The sequence below is a fragment of the Anolis carolinensis genome, chromosome 2 (genome assembly GCF_035594765.1).
Source record: "Anolis carolinensis isolate JA03-04 chromosome 2, rAnoCar3.1.pri, whole genome shotgun sequence".
NCBI classification, from domain to species: Eukaryota; Metazoa; Chordata; class Lepidosauria; order Squamata; family Dactyloidae; genus Anolis; species Anolis carolinensis.
Genome location: NC_085842.1, coordinates 211866606 through 211881632, shown reverse-complemented (window position 1 = coordinate 211881632; position 15027 = coordinate 211866606). Strand labels below are relative to the sequence as shown.

Here is a 15027-nt window from a genome sequence, read left to right as displayed (position 1 = left end):
GCTGCATACTTTCACCCTCCCTATTCAACTTGTACGCAGAACACATCATGCGACATGCGGGGCTTGAGGAATCCAAGGCCGGAGTTAAAATTGCTAAAAGAAACATTAACAACCTTAGGTATGCAGATGATACCACTCTGATGGCCGAAAGTGAGGAAGAGCTGAGGAGCCTTATCACCAAGGTGAAAGAAGAAAGTGCAAAAGCTGGGTTGCAGTTAAACGTCAAGAAAACCAAGATCATGGCAACTACACCTATTGATAACTGGCAAATAGAAGGAGAAAATGTGGAGGCAGTGACAGACTTTATATTGCTAGGCGCGAAGATCACTGCAGATGCAGACTGCAGCCAGGAAATCAGAAGACATTTACTTCTTGGGAGGAGAGCAATGGCCAACCTTGACCAAATAGTGAAGAGCAGAGACATCACACTGGCAACGAAGGTCCGCATAGTCAAAGCAATGGTATTCCCCATAGTAACCTATGGATGCGAGAGCTGGACCATAAGGAAGGCTGAGCGAAGGAAGATAGACGCTTTTGAACTCTGGTGCTGGAGGAAAATCCTGAGAGTGCCTTGGACCGCAAGAAGATCCAACCACTGTCCAGGAAATAATGCCCAGCTGCTCACTGGAGGGAAGGATATTAGAGGCAAAGTTGAAGTATTTTGGCCACATCATGAGGAGACAGGAAAGCTTGGAAAAGATCACGATGCTGGGGAAAATTGAAGGAAAAAGGAAAAGAGGCCGACCAAGGGCGAGATGGATGGACGGTATCCTTGAAGTGACTGGCTTGACCTTGAAGGAACTGGGGGCGGCGAAGGCGGACAGGGAGCTCTGGCGTGGACTGGTCCATGAGGCCACGTATGCGATTGAGCAGCAGCAGCCACACTTTTTCTCTCCCCAAGGAGATCCCCAGCAGCCCTTTCACACAGCCTCCAAACACCCAATGTGCTCTTTTGAGTGGCAACCATATCTGGGGCCAGAGTCATGTAGAAAACTAGGCTAAGTAAAATATCCCAAAATTCAATTCTGCTATATTTCCCCATGATTCCCTTGCTAGATGGGAATCATGTTTTTTTGACAAATGCACCTTAGCTGCATTACCTCCATATATGCTCCACATCAAAGCATAACTGTGTCAACAGCTTCTCTACAGGCAGGTAGCTCCCTCCATCCCAAGGGCTGACTCTCAAATAGATATTACACCTTGATAAGACTGGAATCAACTTACAGCACAGCACTATACAGGGAGGATATTTGATCGTTGCTGGCTTTCAATATACACAGCAAGCCAGGCTCTGGGAAATGCAGTTGGAGAGAAATAGTTTTAGACAGGAACTTGCTTGAGAGCATACGTTGTAACAGTCCTTCTAGATGAGACTAAAAGTTACAAGAGGCAATGCAACACCATGTAAAATGATTTTTGTTCCTGGGTTATAAATGTCATTTCCTAATTGGTTCTATCATAAAAACATAGAAAATGTTTATTAAACTGGAAAAACATTGTTTTTGCAGGACATCCTGCAGCATATTTTGCTATAGTTTTTCAATGAATATCTCATAGAGTCTCAACCAATTCAACATAGAATAATAGAACCATAAAGCTGGAAGAGACCTTGTGGGCCATCCAGTCCAACCCCCTGCCAAGAAGCAGGAATCGCATTCAAACACCCCCAACAGATGGCCATCCATCCTCTGTTTAAAAGCCTCCAAAGAAGGAGCCTCCACCACAGTCTGGGGGAGAGAGAGAGTTCCACTGCTGAACAGCTCTCACAGTGAGGAAGTTCTTCCAAAAGTTCAGGTAGAATCTCCTTTCCTGTAGTTTGAAGCCACTGTTCTTCGTCCTAGTCGGCAGGGCAGCAGAAAACAAGCTTGCTCCCTCCTCCCTATGACTTGCCTACACATATTTATACATGGCCATCATGTCTCCCCTCAGCCTTCTCTTCTGCAGGCTAAACATGGCCAGCTCTTTTGTGGCAGCCACAAAAACAAAGTTTCTGCAGTATAATAACTGCTTTCAAAGTAAGTACCGCACAATTAAACAGGAAACAACACTTTCAAACCAGGAACATTTTTTAAAATTTAGACAAGCATATTATAGCAAAGGATCATTTCTCGGTAGCATAAGATATGGATTTATTTTCTGTAGCAAAGCACCTGAGTTAAAATAAAGGCCAACAACTCCTGCCATGAACTTAGATGGCCTTAAGCTAGCTACTTATGTATCTACAGAGTATTTATACTACTCAGAAATAATTCCATTACAAGAAAACCGATTCCACCGTGGAGACCCACTGGGTGACTTTAGCCAAATCACCTTCCCCCCAAGGAAGGCAAAGGCATGCCACATGCACAATGGAGGACCTTCTTATAGCAACACCAGAGGCACTCCAAGTGGCCAGCCGCTGGTCAAACGACATTTAGTATAATGCCAAAGCTTTAACTTTGTTTGTGTTTTAAATACATTACAACTGTATCCTCAGTTCGCTTTTGACATGACAAATAACAAATTTTGCCAAGAAAATCCTGTGATAACGTCACCTTGGGTTGCTGCAAGTTGGAAAAGACTTCAAAGCACACAATTACAATGCAAAAGGAATTAACCTGATGGTGACACTTATTCAGAGGAAGACACTCTGAGGACATAGGACAAGAAGAAAAAAGGAATCTGACTAAAAGTAATAAGATAGTGTAAGAAGCACTATCTATCTATATACATACAGTAGAGTCTCACTTATCCAAGCCTCGCTTATCCAAGTTTCTGGATAATCCAAGCCGTTTCTGTAGTCAATGTTTTCAATATATCGTGATATTTTGGTGCTAAATTAGTAAATACAGTAATTACAACATAACATTACTGCGTATTGAACTACTTTTTCTATCAAATTTCTTGTAAAACATGATGTTTTGGTGTTTAATTTGTAAAATCATAACCTAATTTGATGTTTAATAGGCTTTTCCTTAATCCCTCCTTATTATCCAAGATATTCGCTTATCCAAGCTTCTGCCGGCCCGTTTAGCTTGGATAAGTGAGACTCTACTGTATATACTGAAGTCAAAGTCTGTCTGTCTATCTGTATGTGCCATAGAGTCTGTTGCTAGGTGAAGGGGCCCTCTGTTAAGTTGCTGGATTTTTTGTTGCAACCGTGTTTCCCCGAAAATAAGACAGTGTCTTATATTAATTTTTGCTCCCAAAGATGCTCTAGGTCTTATTTTAAGGGGATGTCTTATTTTTCCATGAAGAAGAATTCACATTTATTGTTGAACAAAAAAAAATGAACTTTTATTATATACTGTACAGTAGTTGTCATCACAAACCAGCATAACCAGTCAAACTGTGAATCCTATCAAGAATTTCTTGTTATTACCATTATTTCCATGTACAACACTCTATGGTATGTACATTTACCAATCCCACATGCTCTGGTGTTCTGTTCAGCGAGCATGCTTCCAAACCAAAACTTTGCTAGGTCTTACTATTGGGGGAGGCCTTATATTTAGCAATTCAGCAAAACCTCTACTAGGTCTTATTTTCTGGGGATGTCTTATTTTAGGGGAAAAAGGGTAGGTGAAGGATTTGCTTTTGCCCTCTGTGATGTCAGTGAGAAAGAAAGGTGACACCTTTATGAGAGGAAGGGAAGAAAGAAGGGGGAAAAAGACAGAAAGAAGGGAAATAAAGGAAAGGAGAAGGGGGGGGGACAAAAAAGAGTGAAGGAAGGAAAAGAAAAAGGGAAAGTGGGGAGGGGAGGAAAGAGAAAGAAGGAAGGGAGAGAATAGAGGAAATGAAGGGAAGAGAAAGAAAGGGAGGGAGGGAGAAAGATGCATATCGGAAAGCAAGGGGGGGGAAGAAAAAAAGAAAAGAGAGAGGGAGAAGGTGTATGAGGGAAATAAAGGAAGGAAAGGAAAAAAAGGGTCACAAAGAGCCCACCACTGTTATAGTGTTATCATGGAGACATAGTGAGGTAGGCCCTTTCAGAGCAGGAGAAGGGAGAAAGCAGGCAGGTGATGACCCCTCCGACTCCCAGGCAACACTGGGTATATATGCTAGGAATCCAATAAAAATAAAATCATATTTTTCCACCTGAAGATGCTGCTTGCTCACCCTTCAAGGAAAGATTAGCAGTCAGCACCACAGCTCAGAAATAACTGATTTTAGGCACAACTAGAGCTATTCATCTCTTCCAATAACCTCAGATTCTTTGGTGAACAATGGCTAGAGACAGTCTGTCTACAATGCACTTTGATCCCAATTGTTCACTGAGGAGTTTTTAACCTACTACCTAAAAATCCTCAGCAGCTAGGAAATATCTAGAGCGTGAGCACCCCTTATCCAAAATTCCAAAATCTAAATACTCCGAAATCCAATATTGTCCATATGGGTGGATGAGACAGTTAAATCTTTGCTTTCAGATAGATCCATATACACAACCTGCTTCCTGCATAAAACTATGAAAAATATTGCACAAAATTACCTCCGGGCTATGTGTATAAGCTATATATGAAACATACGTTAATTTTGTTGTTTATACTTGGGAACTATCTCCAAAGTAACTCATTCTGTACATGAAAATATAGGTTTTATACATTCTGAAAAAAATCCAAAAAGCAAGCATTTTGATTAAAACATACCCACTCTATACTTTTAAAAACCTAAATCTTGATTTCTGTGTGGAAAATGTCATAAGCAAATGCACTTTTGTGCAGGGAAGAATCAGTCAGAGTGGGGGATTTGGCTCCTTTAGCAGTTCTTATGGCTTCTTGCTCACTAACAAAGGGAACACTGTGTGCTGGATCTTTGTTAAGTTTTGTTACAGCCTCAACAAAGTCTGAGCTGATGGAATTTGATGAAGACTTTCCCCCATGGACTAAAACAAATTTGTGGGAAAACCTCCCAGGTCAGAGTGGTGAGATATATATATTAAAATAATGTATTGGTTGAAGCAAGAAAAACTGTATAAGAAATTTAATACAAAATTGATCACCGACTTGCAGGACACCAAAAGAGCTGCCGAAGATTTTCCTGGGACAGGAAAGGGTTATATGTTCCTGAAGTAGCAGATGCAAGCAAAGAGCACTTTGTACTGGTCTGTATCTCAGAATTGCTAAGGAATTTGGAGAGGGGAGAACAAAAAGTCATTGGAGAGTGCATCTACATGGTAGAATTAATGCAGTTCGACACCACTCGAACTGCCATCGCTCAATAGTTAGGTGAGGCACCTACACTCATTAGCAGAGAAGACAAAAGATCTTCTAAAACTACAACACCCATTAATACATACATTGAGTCATAGCAATTAAAGTGGCGTCAAACTGATTTTAAATGTTTCTGACTGGCAGCTACTTTCAACATAAAGACATTCTGAAAAATGAACAAGGGCGAGGAGCCAAAAGTTCTAGGAAGGAACCAGGAGATATTTCCACAGGCATCAAGGTTTAATTCAGGGGACTACATAACCAATCTGTGCCCTTGAGGCATATGCAGTGTTTTCTGGCCCAGCGCAGATGGTACTCTTAAGGTATTTCAACACACCTGAGCAGCTCGGTCACAGCTGTAACAAACAACCTGTGCTAACCTGCTTCAACAAAACTTGTCAAGTGGGTCAGTTGCAAAAAAGGAAAGAGGATCAAGTTAGCAAGAGAGGGGAGCGAACCCAAGAAGGCGTTCAGAAGCTGTGTCACCCTCTCAGACCAGCTGCAGCTTTACCAATTTGCCTGAGGCACAATCTGCCAATCTGTAGCTACACTTTCTTGATTCACATACATTAACTTTTATACAACTTAGGTCCTTAGAATCTTCTGGATCTTTATTCTTGCAATACAAAGACTACCCATACCTGAACGACTGGTACCCATGCTTTTACCTATCTGCATCCAACTAAAATATTCCCTGTTTAGGAATTTTCTACATCTTCCAGGAAATTCTATGGTATGCTTCTGCTGGAAGTTACCAGAGAGTTGTATGGGAGGACCTAGCAGATTATTTATATTCCGCCCTTCTCACCCCAAAGGGGACTCAGGATAAATCACATTACACATATAAGGCAAACATTCAATGCCTTAACATAGAACAAAGACAAGACAAACACGGGCTCCGAGCTGGCCTCAAACTCATGACCTCCTGGTCAGAGTGATTCATTGCAGCCGGCTGCAGCTGGTTGCTCAACAGCCTGTGCCACAGCTCGGCCCCCCTCTGAGTACTCAGATGTTTTTGGCCTACAACTCCCAGAAATCCCAGCCAGTTTACCAGCTATTAGGATTTCTGGGAATTGAAGGCCAAAAACATCTGGAGGCCCCAGGTTGAGAACCACTGCCCTACAGGGCATTTTTATTGAGGGCCACATCAGTTTTGTGGTTGCCTTCAAAGGGCTGTTGAATCCATGGACAAAGAATCCATGGGTAGAAAGGGCCAACTATCATTTTTTATATAGTGGTCGATGCTCTTTAGTTGTTATCTAGTTTGGGTCTCCAGATGTTACTAAGCGACAACTCCAACATTTTTTATTAATTGCCATGTGGATTGACGATAATGGGAATCACAACTCTACAGACCTTGAGGATCTGAGGTTGGGGAAAGGTTAAAGGACATTTTAAAGTGAGACAACATATCCATAAGTCTTGTACCTAAATTCAAACACCAGTATCCTGACTAAACAGAACAAACTGTAGTCGTTCTGATATATCACAACTCTCATCAACTCTAATCATGTCTAATGACGAGGAGTTTTACTCCAGCATTTGGAAAGCCATATAAAATGACATAGTGGACTGGATTCGGCCAGCGGGCCTTGAGTTTGGCACATGTGCTATAGGGGATACCTCTATATGAATGTTCTTGGCCCTCCAACTTAGAAATGTATCCCCTCACAGATACAGGGGCCACACTGTACACACACAGTAATAAAAGTCCCTAGTACATTCTATTTTGATTCCTTTCTGCAACATTATGGCTGGCAATCTATTAATTACAATGGTATGAGTTGGACTTAATTGCAACTTGCTGTTTGGTTGTTCCCAAAGTCAGAATGCTGTTCTGTCCCCTCGACAACCCAAATCCTCTCCACACCCTGTATGTCACACAGCCCAACACTGTCATATCAACTGTGTTGGAGAGCAGGGAGAAACAGCAAAGATATGTCCAGCTATGTTTTTGTACTTAGATATATTGCAAGGATATCATTCTGCTGGGATCTCCCTATTTAAGGCTGACAAGCATTACCAGCTTTTAGAAAATAGACGTGTCCCTGCTTATCCCCCTTTTCCGAGAGCATGGAAATAGCCATGTTAGGGAAGCTGCATTGCTTACAAAATGAGTTGGAGAGGAGTAGTGGATGATATAGCTATGGAAGTCATAAAATCCTAGAACTGGAAGAACACATCTAATCCAACAACATCATGCAGGAATACAGAACTAAAGCAATCCCGAAAGATATCCATAGAACTTCAGTTTAAAGAGCTCAGAAGACAGAAAGTCCACCATCCTTCAAGGCAATCAATTCCACTACCAAATGGTTCTTATACTAAAAAAAGTTCTTCCTAATGTGTAGATGGAATCTCTTGTAATTCAAATCCTTTGGTTCATGTTCTGGAGCATGTAAAGATACAGGCATCTGATACACATACATCTCCCAACGCAAGCTCGAATTGATCAGCTCCTGGAAACTAATGATATAATTATTAGTGTGTAGGATTGAGAATGAAAGGCACATATTTTTGCTTTCTTTGGAAGCTACTGTGACTGACAATGGGAAGTCCTCGGTTGAAGTAAGATCTCAGCCACAAAAGGAGCTTAGGTAAGCCATTGCCTCTTTCAGACTCACACATTTCCCAGCCATCTGCAATACAATGGTGGTAATATTCACTTACATAATACAGCTTGTTGTAAAGGTTACTGGCTAATGTTTGTGAAATGCTTGAAGCACTATGTATAGCCTGTGCATGTTTTAAATATCATTATCGTTGTAAGAGAATTTAAAAAGGAAACTTTCACAATAGTCTTGCATTCTAAGCGTGGACATGATTGCCCTTTGTTATTTTCAAACAGGCATCTTCGTCTAGTAAAATGAAAATGTTGTTGACTTTACGGTTTTCGACTAGCTGTTATTGTGTGCCTTCAAGTTATTTCCCACTCATGGCAACCATAGCACAATACCTGTTCAGGAGATGTTTGCCATTGCCCTTCTTCTTGAGGCTGAAAGTGTATAATCTGATTAAAGTCACCCTCTAGGCTGCTATGGCAGAACCCTGCTTTCTCAGATTACATGGTGTCTGACCTTGGAAGCTAAGCAACAAATACCAGATGCTATGGGCTATATTTCAGAGAATGGACCTGGCAAAACCATATTTGAATATTCCTTGCTCTTATGAACCTTATGAAATTCATGGGGTTGCCATCATCATAGGCCAAGTATGATTGTCTTGATGGTGGGGGCTGTCATACGTCAGTGACAGGCTGGATCTACACTGTGCTATAATCCAGATTATGCTTTGAGCTTGATTATATGAGTCTACACTGCCATATAACCCAGTTCAGACTAGATTATCTGGATTTTATATGGCAGTGTAGTTGGGACCTACAAAGCACATACACAAACACATAGTCCCAGGGTCTTATTTGCAACCGTACACTACCTTTCACTTCAAAATTTACTACAATACAGATAATCACCCCCTATAATTTTATTTATTCCCAGTTGTATATTTGCATTTATCATGGATTACCTGTTTTATTTTTCTAGCATATGTTCCAGATAAACAGCTATCCCTAGATTTTCCTTGACATAGGGAACACCTTTTTAAAATGTCCACATCCCAGTCCTCTTCTGCATATCTTTACATCCCTAGTCAAAAACAAGTCCTACTGAGGTTCCTTCTACACTGCCATATAATCCAAATTATAAAGAAGATAATACACTATCTGCTTTGAACTGGATTATATGGCAGTGTAGTTTCATATAATCCAATCCAAATGTGGATTATCTGATTTGATAATATAGATTATAGCGCAGTGTAGACTCTACACTGCCATATAATCCAGTTCAAAGCAAATAGTCTGGATATTATATGGCAGTATAGAAGGGGCCTGTGTTTAATGACACTTGTGTCTAGGTAAAACATAACAAAATAAAAAGGAACTTTGTCCAGGGGACAGCCCAGTTTGGAAACTCTTCTTACAAAAGGAGGAAACATTCAAAATGGGAAAGCAAAGAACCAGTTTCTAGTCTCCCACATCCCGATTTATGCTTTCACAGTGAAACAAAGTTGATAGAAATTATTTGAGTCACAAGCTCAAAATTCAGGGAGAAAAGGCACTGGGAGACAAATGCATGCTTAGCCTTGAGTAACACATCACTGCCGTATCACTTCTGTCCAACTTCATCAAGGCCCTCGTGGTCTCTTGAGATTACAAGTCAAGGAAACAGAGGCCCAGAGAAGGCAGAACCTCTTATTTATCATGAAAGCCTTACTTGTACAAGCAATAAAGCCCATTCTGTCCCACTTCAGTCAGAAACAGAACATCAATGCATGTCTATGGAGGAAAATGCCACAGCAGACCTAAAGTCCTGACTCCTAATCCTACCAGATACACAATCCATGGCTAGGCAAATTTCAGCATCAGTGACAGGCATTTGGAAACAAAGGACAAGTGCGCACACAGTGTAACTCACAGCTTTTCCTGCTTCTCCAATAGTGCAATTTGTGATGCCATTCTAGGGGCTGAATAAACAAGAGGAAAACCACAGCAAGAATTTGGGGGAAGGGGGAGTTATCGATACTTCAGTGTATAGCTGGGCAGTGGGCACGTTTCAGATCTTTTAGCATAGGTTTATGAAACTGACTAGGACTAAGGGGGAAAATGAATTTTGAAAACGTAGGTTAAGGTTTCCCCCGACATTAAGTCTATTTGTGTCCGACTCTGGGGGGTGGTTGTTCATCTCCATTTCTAAGCCGAAGAACCGGCATTGTCTGTAGACACCTCCAAGGTCATGTGGCTAGCATGACTGCACGGAGAGCTGTTACCTTCCCGCTGGAGCGGTACCTATTGATCTACTCACATTTGCATGTTTTCGAACTGCTAGGTTGACAGAAGCTGGGGCTAATAGAGGGAGCTCATTCCGCTCCCTGGATTCAAACCGCCAATCTTTTAGTCAGCAAGTTCAGCAGCTCAGTGGTTTAACTCGCTGCGCCACCGGAGTACGAACTGACAAATTAGACTGAAATTAAGGACGCTTGGGGCGCATCAATATTGTAGAAACAGTGCAATTTGATACCACTTTTAACTGCCATGGCTCATAGCTATGGAATCCTGGGAGTTGTAGTTTGGTAGGGCATCAGCACTTTTGGGCAGAAGAGATCGTGCAGAACTATAATTCCCATGATTCCATCACATTGAGCCATGGCAGTTGAATTGGTGTCAAACTGCATTCATTCTACAGTGTAGATACACTCCAAAGCTTCAAAGAAACTAATTTGTCACCTTCAATCCCATAGACAGTGTAGCATCCCGACCAACCATGGCAGTTGAAGTGGCATCAAACAGCATTAAATCTACAGTCTGGATTCAACCAAAGGAGGGAAATCACTTCTCAATCTAAAAGACATTCTCTATGTCAGAACCTTATGCTCAGAAGAACCTGACTTCTTAATCCAAATAGGTACGAGTCTGTCTTATTCTGCACCTTCTCCAAGTTGATGTACTTACATGGACAGGAATCATGTAGACTTCCACACAGAAACATGTAGTTGAACTACAAGTCCCAGTTATTAAAACATCTGGCAGCTGTCATCCAACAACCAATGAGGAGAGGATCATTTTCCTAGCTCATTTTAGTAGATACAAGAAAATGTATTATGGAAGCTTGAACATTTCAGCTCTAGAGTGCTGCAGAATAACACAGTTTGTCACTTGAAATTAACCCATGTCAAATTTTCCCAAAAGGGCCATCCTTGAGGTTGCTGAGAAATTTCTACATTTAGTAAAGGGAACTAATATTATTTCACTTCCCCCTGGGGTATAAGAATATGACAATCTCACTGTCTATTGGCATACAAGAGAAAGTAACTAAATTCAAGGGGTTGTCATGCGCTTAAAGGTTGATCAATATCCTAAAGGCAGCCCCAAGAGAAATAATTTGCTGCCTAAAAAAGGGAAGCCAAAAAGAAAATCTGGAAATGAATAAGATCTCCTGACACAAATGATTCAGCTCATTTTCCCATTTTGTCATGAATTAATTCTTGGGCCAATAACAAGCCACAGGAGTAAAGACAAACATTCACCCAAAGGAAAGGGAGGAGGGAGCAAGCTTGTTTTCTGCTGCCCTGGAGACTAGGACACGGAACAATGGCTTCAAACTACAGGAAAGGAGATTCCACCTGAACATCAGGAAGAACTTCCTCACTGTGAGAGCTGTTCAACAGTGGAACTCTCTCCCCCGGGCTGTGGTGGCGGCTCCTTCTTTGGAAGCTTTTAAGCAGAGGCTGGATGGCCATCTGTCGGGGGTGCTTTGAATGCGATTTCCTGCTTCTTAGCAGGGGGTTGGACTGGATGGCCCCATTAGGTCTCTCCAACTCTACTATTCTATGATTCTATGATTCTATGAAAAGCGTTCTTACCCTACATCAAGGGAACCAATGACCGCATAGGGAAGGTGATGAAGAAACACAACCTACAAACTATGTACAGATCCACTAAGAAAATCCAACAAATGTTACATTCAGCAAAAGACAAGAGGGATCCTCTCACCTCTGCAGGAGTCTACCGTATACCGTGAAGCTGTGGACAAGTCTACGTAGGAACCACCAAACGCAGTGATGCCCAGACACGAATCAAGGAACATGAAAGGCACCGCAGACTAACTCAACCAGAGAGGTCAAGCCATAGCAGGGCACTTGATGGACCAACCTGGACACAGCATATTATTTGAGAACACAGAAATGCTGGACCACTCCAACAACCACCATGTCAGACTTCACAGAAAAGCCACTGAAATTCACAAGGATGTGGACAATTTCAACAGAAAGGAGGAAACCATGAAAATGAACAAAATCTTGTTAGCAGTATTTTAAAAAAACTCTAAAATCAGGTCAGTAAAGAAAAAATAACACTCTGAAAACAGGGGAATTCCAGACATGAATCAATCAGGACCAGCTAACACCTTTCAACAAAGGATTCCCCCAGACAGCAAGCAAGCAAACCTTGAAGCTGAAAGGTTTTTCAATCAAGGTGGTCAATTGAAACATTAACACCTGCCTTAAACAGACAAGAGCCCCTCCCCCCAAACCTGGACAGTGCACAGATATATAAACCCCACTTGTCTAGTTTCCAACAGACCTCATAACCTCTGAGGATGCCTGCCAAAGATGCAGGCGAAACGTCAGGAGATACTGCTTCTGGAACATGGCCATACAGGCCAGAAAACTCACAGCAACTCAGTGATTCCAGCCATGAATGCCTTCGACAACACGTTAATTCTTAATCCTTTTATCACTCTATTCACATGCAGAGGAGGAGTTGTGGATCTTCCAGAATATATGCTGAAAAGTGGAGTGATTATTCAGATGCCTGGGTGCATATAGTAGACTGTAGAATGAATGCAATTCCAATTTCCAATTTCCAATTTGCTTTTATTGACATATGAATGCAGTTTGAATGCAGTTTGACACCGTTTGAATAGCCATGGCTCAATGATGGTGAATCATTGGGAGTTGTCATTTTACAAGGTCTTCAGCCTTCTCTGCCAAAGAGGGCTGATGCCTCTCCATACTACAATTCCCAGGATCCCATAGCACAGTAGTTTTCAACCTGTGGGTCCCCAGATGTTTTGGCCTTCAATTCCTAGAAATCCTAACAGCTGGTAAATTGGCTGGGATTTCTGGGAGCTGTAGGCCAAAACACCAGAGGACCCACAGGTTGAGAACCACTGGCATAGCAGTTAAAGTGGTGCATTAATTCTACAGTACAGATACACTCCAAACTACAGATTTTGAGGTGTGGATAGTTGCACACGTTGTGGTTCACTCTCCATTATTATGTCCTCCTTAATGTCCTTCAGGCAGCTCAATAGAGACAGACACCCTTTGTTTTCTTTGCTTACAAAACTCTGCAAAGTACCATGAAAATCCAAGGGGACTCCTACAAAGAACTCCAAGCATGAGTCCTTATTCCAGATCATCCACAAAAGACAAAACAGTAGACTCTCCGTTAACTGATACTCAGTTATGCCAGACAAATGTAGATTCTGGTTGCTTGAGAATTACTATTAAAAATAGGCTGAATGATGCCATGAACTCTGTATTGACTTGATCGTAATATTGAAATTCAGCCATGAAAAGGAAACAGAGACAAATAAAACACCAAATCAACTTAATGTGTTGTCGAAGGCTTTCATGGCTGAAATCACTCAGTTGCTGTGAGTTTTCCAGGCTGTATGCTCATGTTCCAGAAGCATTCTCTCCTGACGTTTTGCCCACATCAATGGCAGCCATCCTCACAGGTTGTGAGGTCTGCACTGCCATATAATCCAGTTCAAAGCAGATGTTCTGGATTTTATATGGCAGTATAGAAGGGGCCTTAGATTGTGTTGTCAAAGGATCCTTTGTTAGGATTCCCCCAGGCAGGAAGCAGCCAGTCTTTGAAGCTGCAAGGCCATTCATTGCTAATCAAGGTGGCCAATTGCAACATTCACACTTGCCTTCAACAGACAAGAGTTCTTTCTCTCACCCTGGACATTCCACAGATATATAAACTTCACTGCTTAGTTTTCAACAGACCTCACAACCTCTGAGGATGCCTGCTGTAGAAGTGGGCAAAACATCATGAGAGAATGCTTCTGGAATATGGCCGTACAGCCCGGAAAACACACAGCAACCTCACAACCTCTGAGGATGCCCGCTACAGAAGTGGGCAAAACGTCAGGAGATAATGCTTCTGGAATATGGCCATACAGCCCGGAAAACTCACAGCAACCTCTGAGGATGCCTGCCAGAGATGTGGGCGAAACATCAGGAGAGAATACTTCTGGAAGATGGCCATACAACCCAGAAAAGTCACAGCAACCCAAATCAACTTAAATTGACATTAATACTAAAAACTGATTTATTTATTTTTTTAAAAAAATACCGGTTGCTTGAGAATTCCGGTGAACAGAGAGTCTACTTTCCCTATCAGGTCCAAGGAAATGGTGTGGCATTATTCCTTACCCAGAATAATCAGCACTCAAAAACTATTGCACACAGTGTGTGCATGCAGATAAGATGCTCCTAAGCAGGTCCTTTAGGGAATCCAAAATTAAATATGGATTTCCTAAAATTAAATTAAATTAAAAATATGGAAAAATTAAATATGGAAAAGGGGGGTGCCCCCTGTTCTACCCACTCAACCAACCAATCAATCAATACACCTTTGTGGAGTATCCTCCTCTCCCATAATCCCTCACCTCCCCCATTCACAAAATGCCCTTCCCCCTCCATCACCCCCAGCCCCGCCCCTTCTTTCCAACAAGGGAGGGGGCGGCTCACTCTCAGCTCCTTCCCCCCTCCCTTACTCACAATACCCCCCACCCCACCCCAGCCATTAATAACAAAATCCATCCGGGTCTCACCCCCCCACTGTGAGCCGCCTGAGTTCCAACTCGGGGTCCTTCTCCCGCTCCTGCCTGCCTCTCCTGCTAGGGCTGCTTCTGCGGGCCCCAGCCGCCGCCTGCTGCTGCGAGGAGAGGGTCGGGCGCAACCATTCCCCCGGAGAGGGGTGTCCGCTCCTCTTGGGATCTCCTTGCAGCGCCCTGCTCTGCCTCGCCGCGGGTGGAAACCCTTCCCGTGCATTTTAGGACGTCCCTGGCACCTTTTGACCCCCACCATCCTTTGTCGGAAAGAGGTCTCCGGGAAGCATAGCGGGACGACTCAGAGCACGGCCTCCCCCCTTCGTCGAGCGAGAATGGTACGGCTCGGCTACCTGGGAAATGTAGTCGGCGGGCGGCTGGACCTGGAGGGCAGCACGTGGCTTCTGATGCGTGGGGAAGCGGCAGAGGCGTAAACA

General features: G+C 42.6%; 1 protein-coding gene across 1 annotated transcript in view; it reads right to left on the bottom strand.

Annotated features, from left to right (window-relative positions):
• The window catches only part of uba1 (ubiquitin like modifier activating enzyme 1), a 54846-nt gene extending 40125 nt beyond the window's left edge, over positions 1–14721 (bottom strand). The window contains exon 1 of the mRNA XM_008103559.3: positions 14594–14721. The gene's annotated coding sequence lies outside the window, so the exon portion shown is untranslated. The remainder of the gene's footprint in view (positions 1–14593) is intronic.
• Positions 14722–15027: the final 306 nt, after the last annotated feature.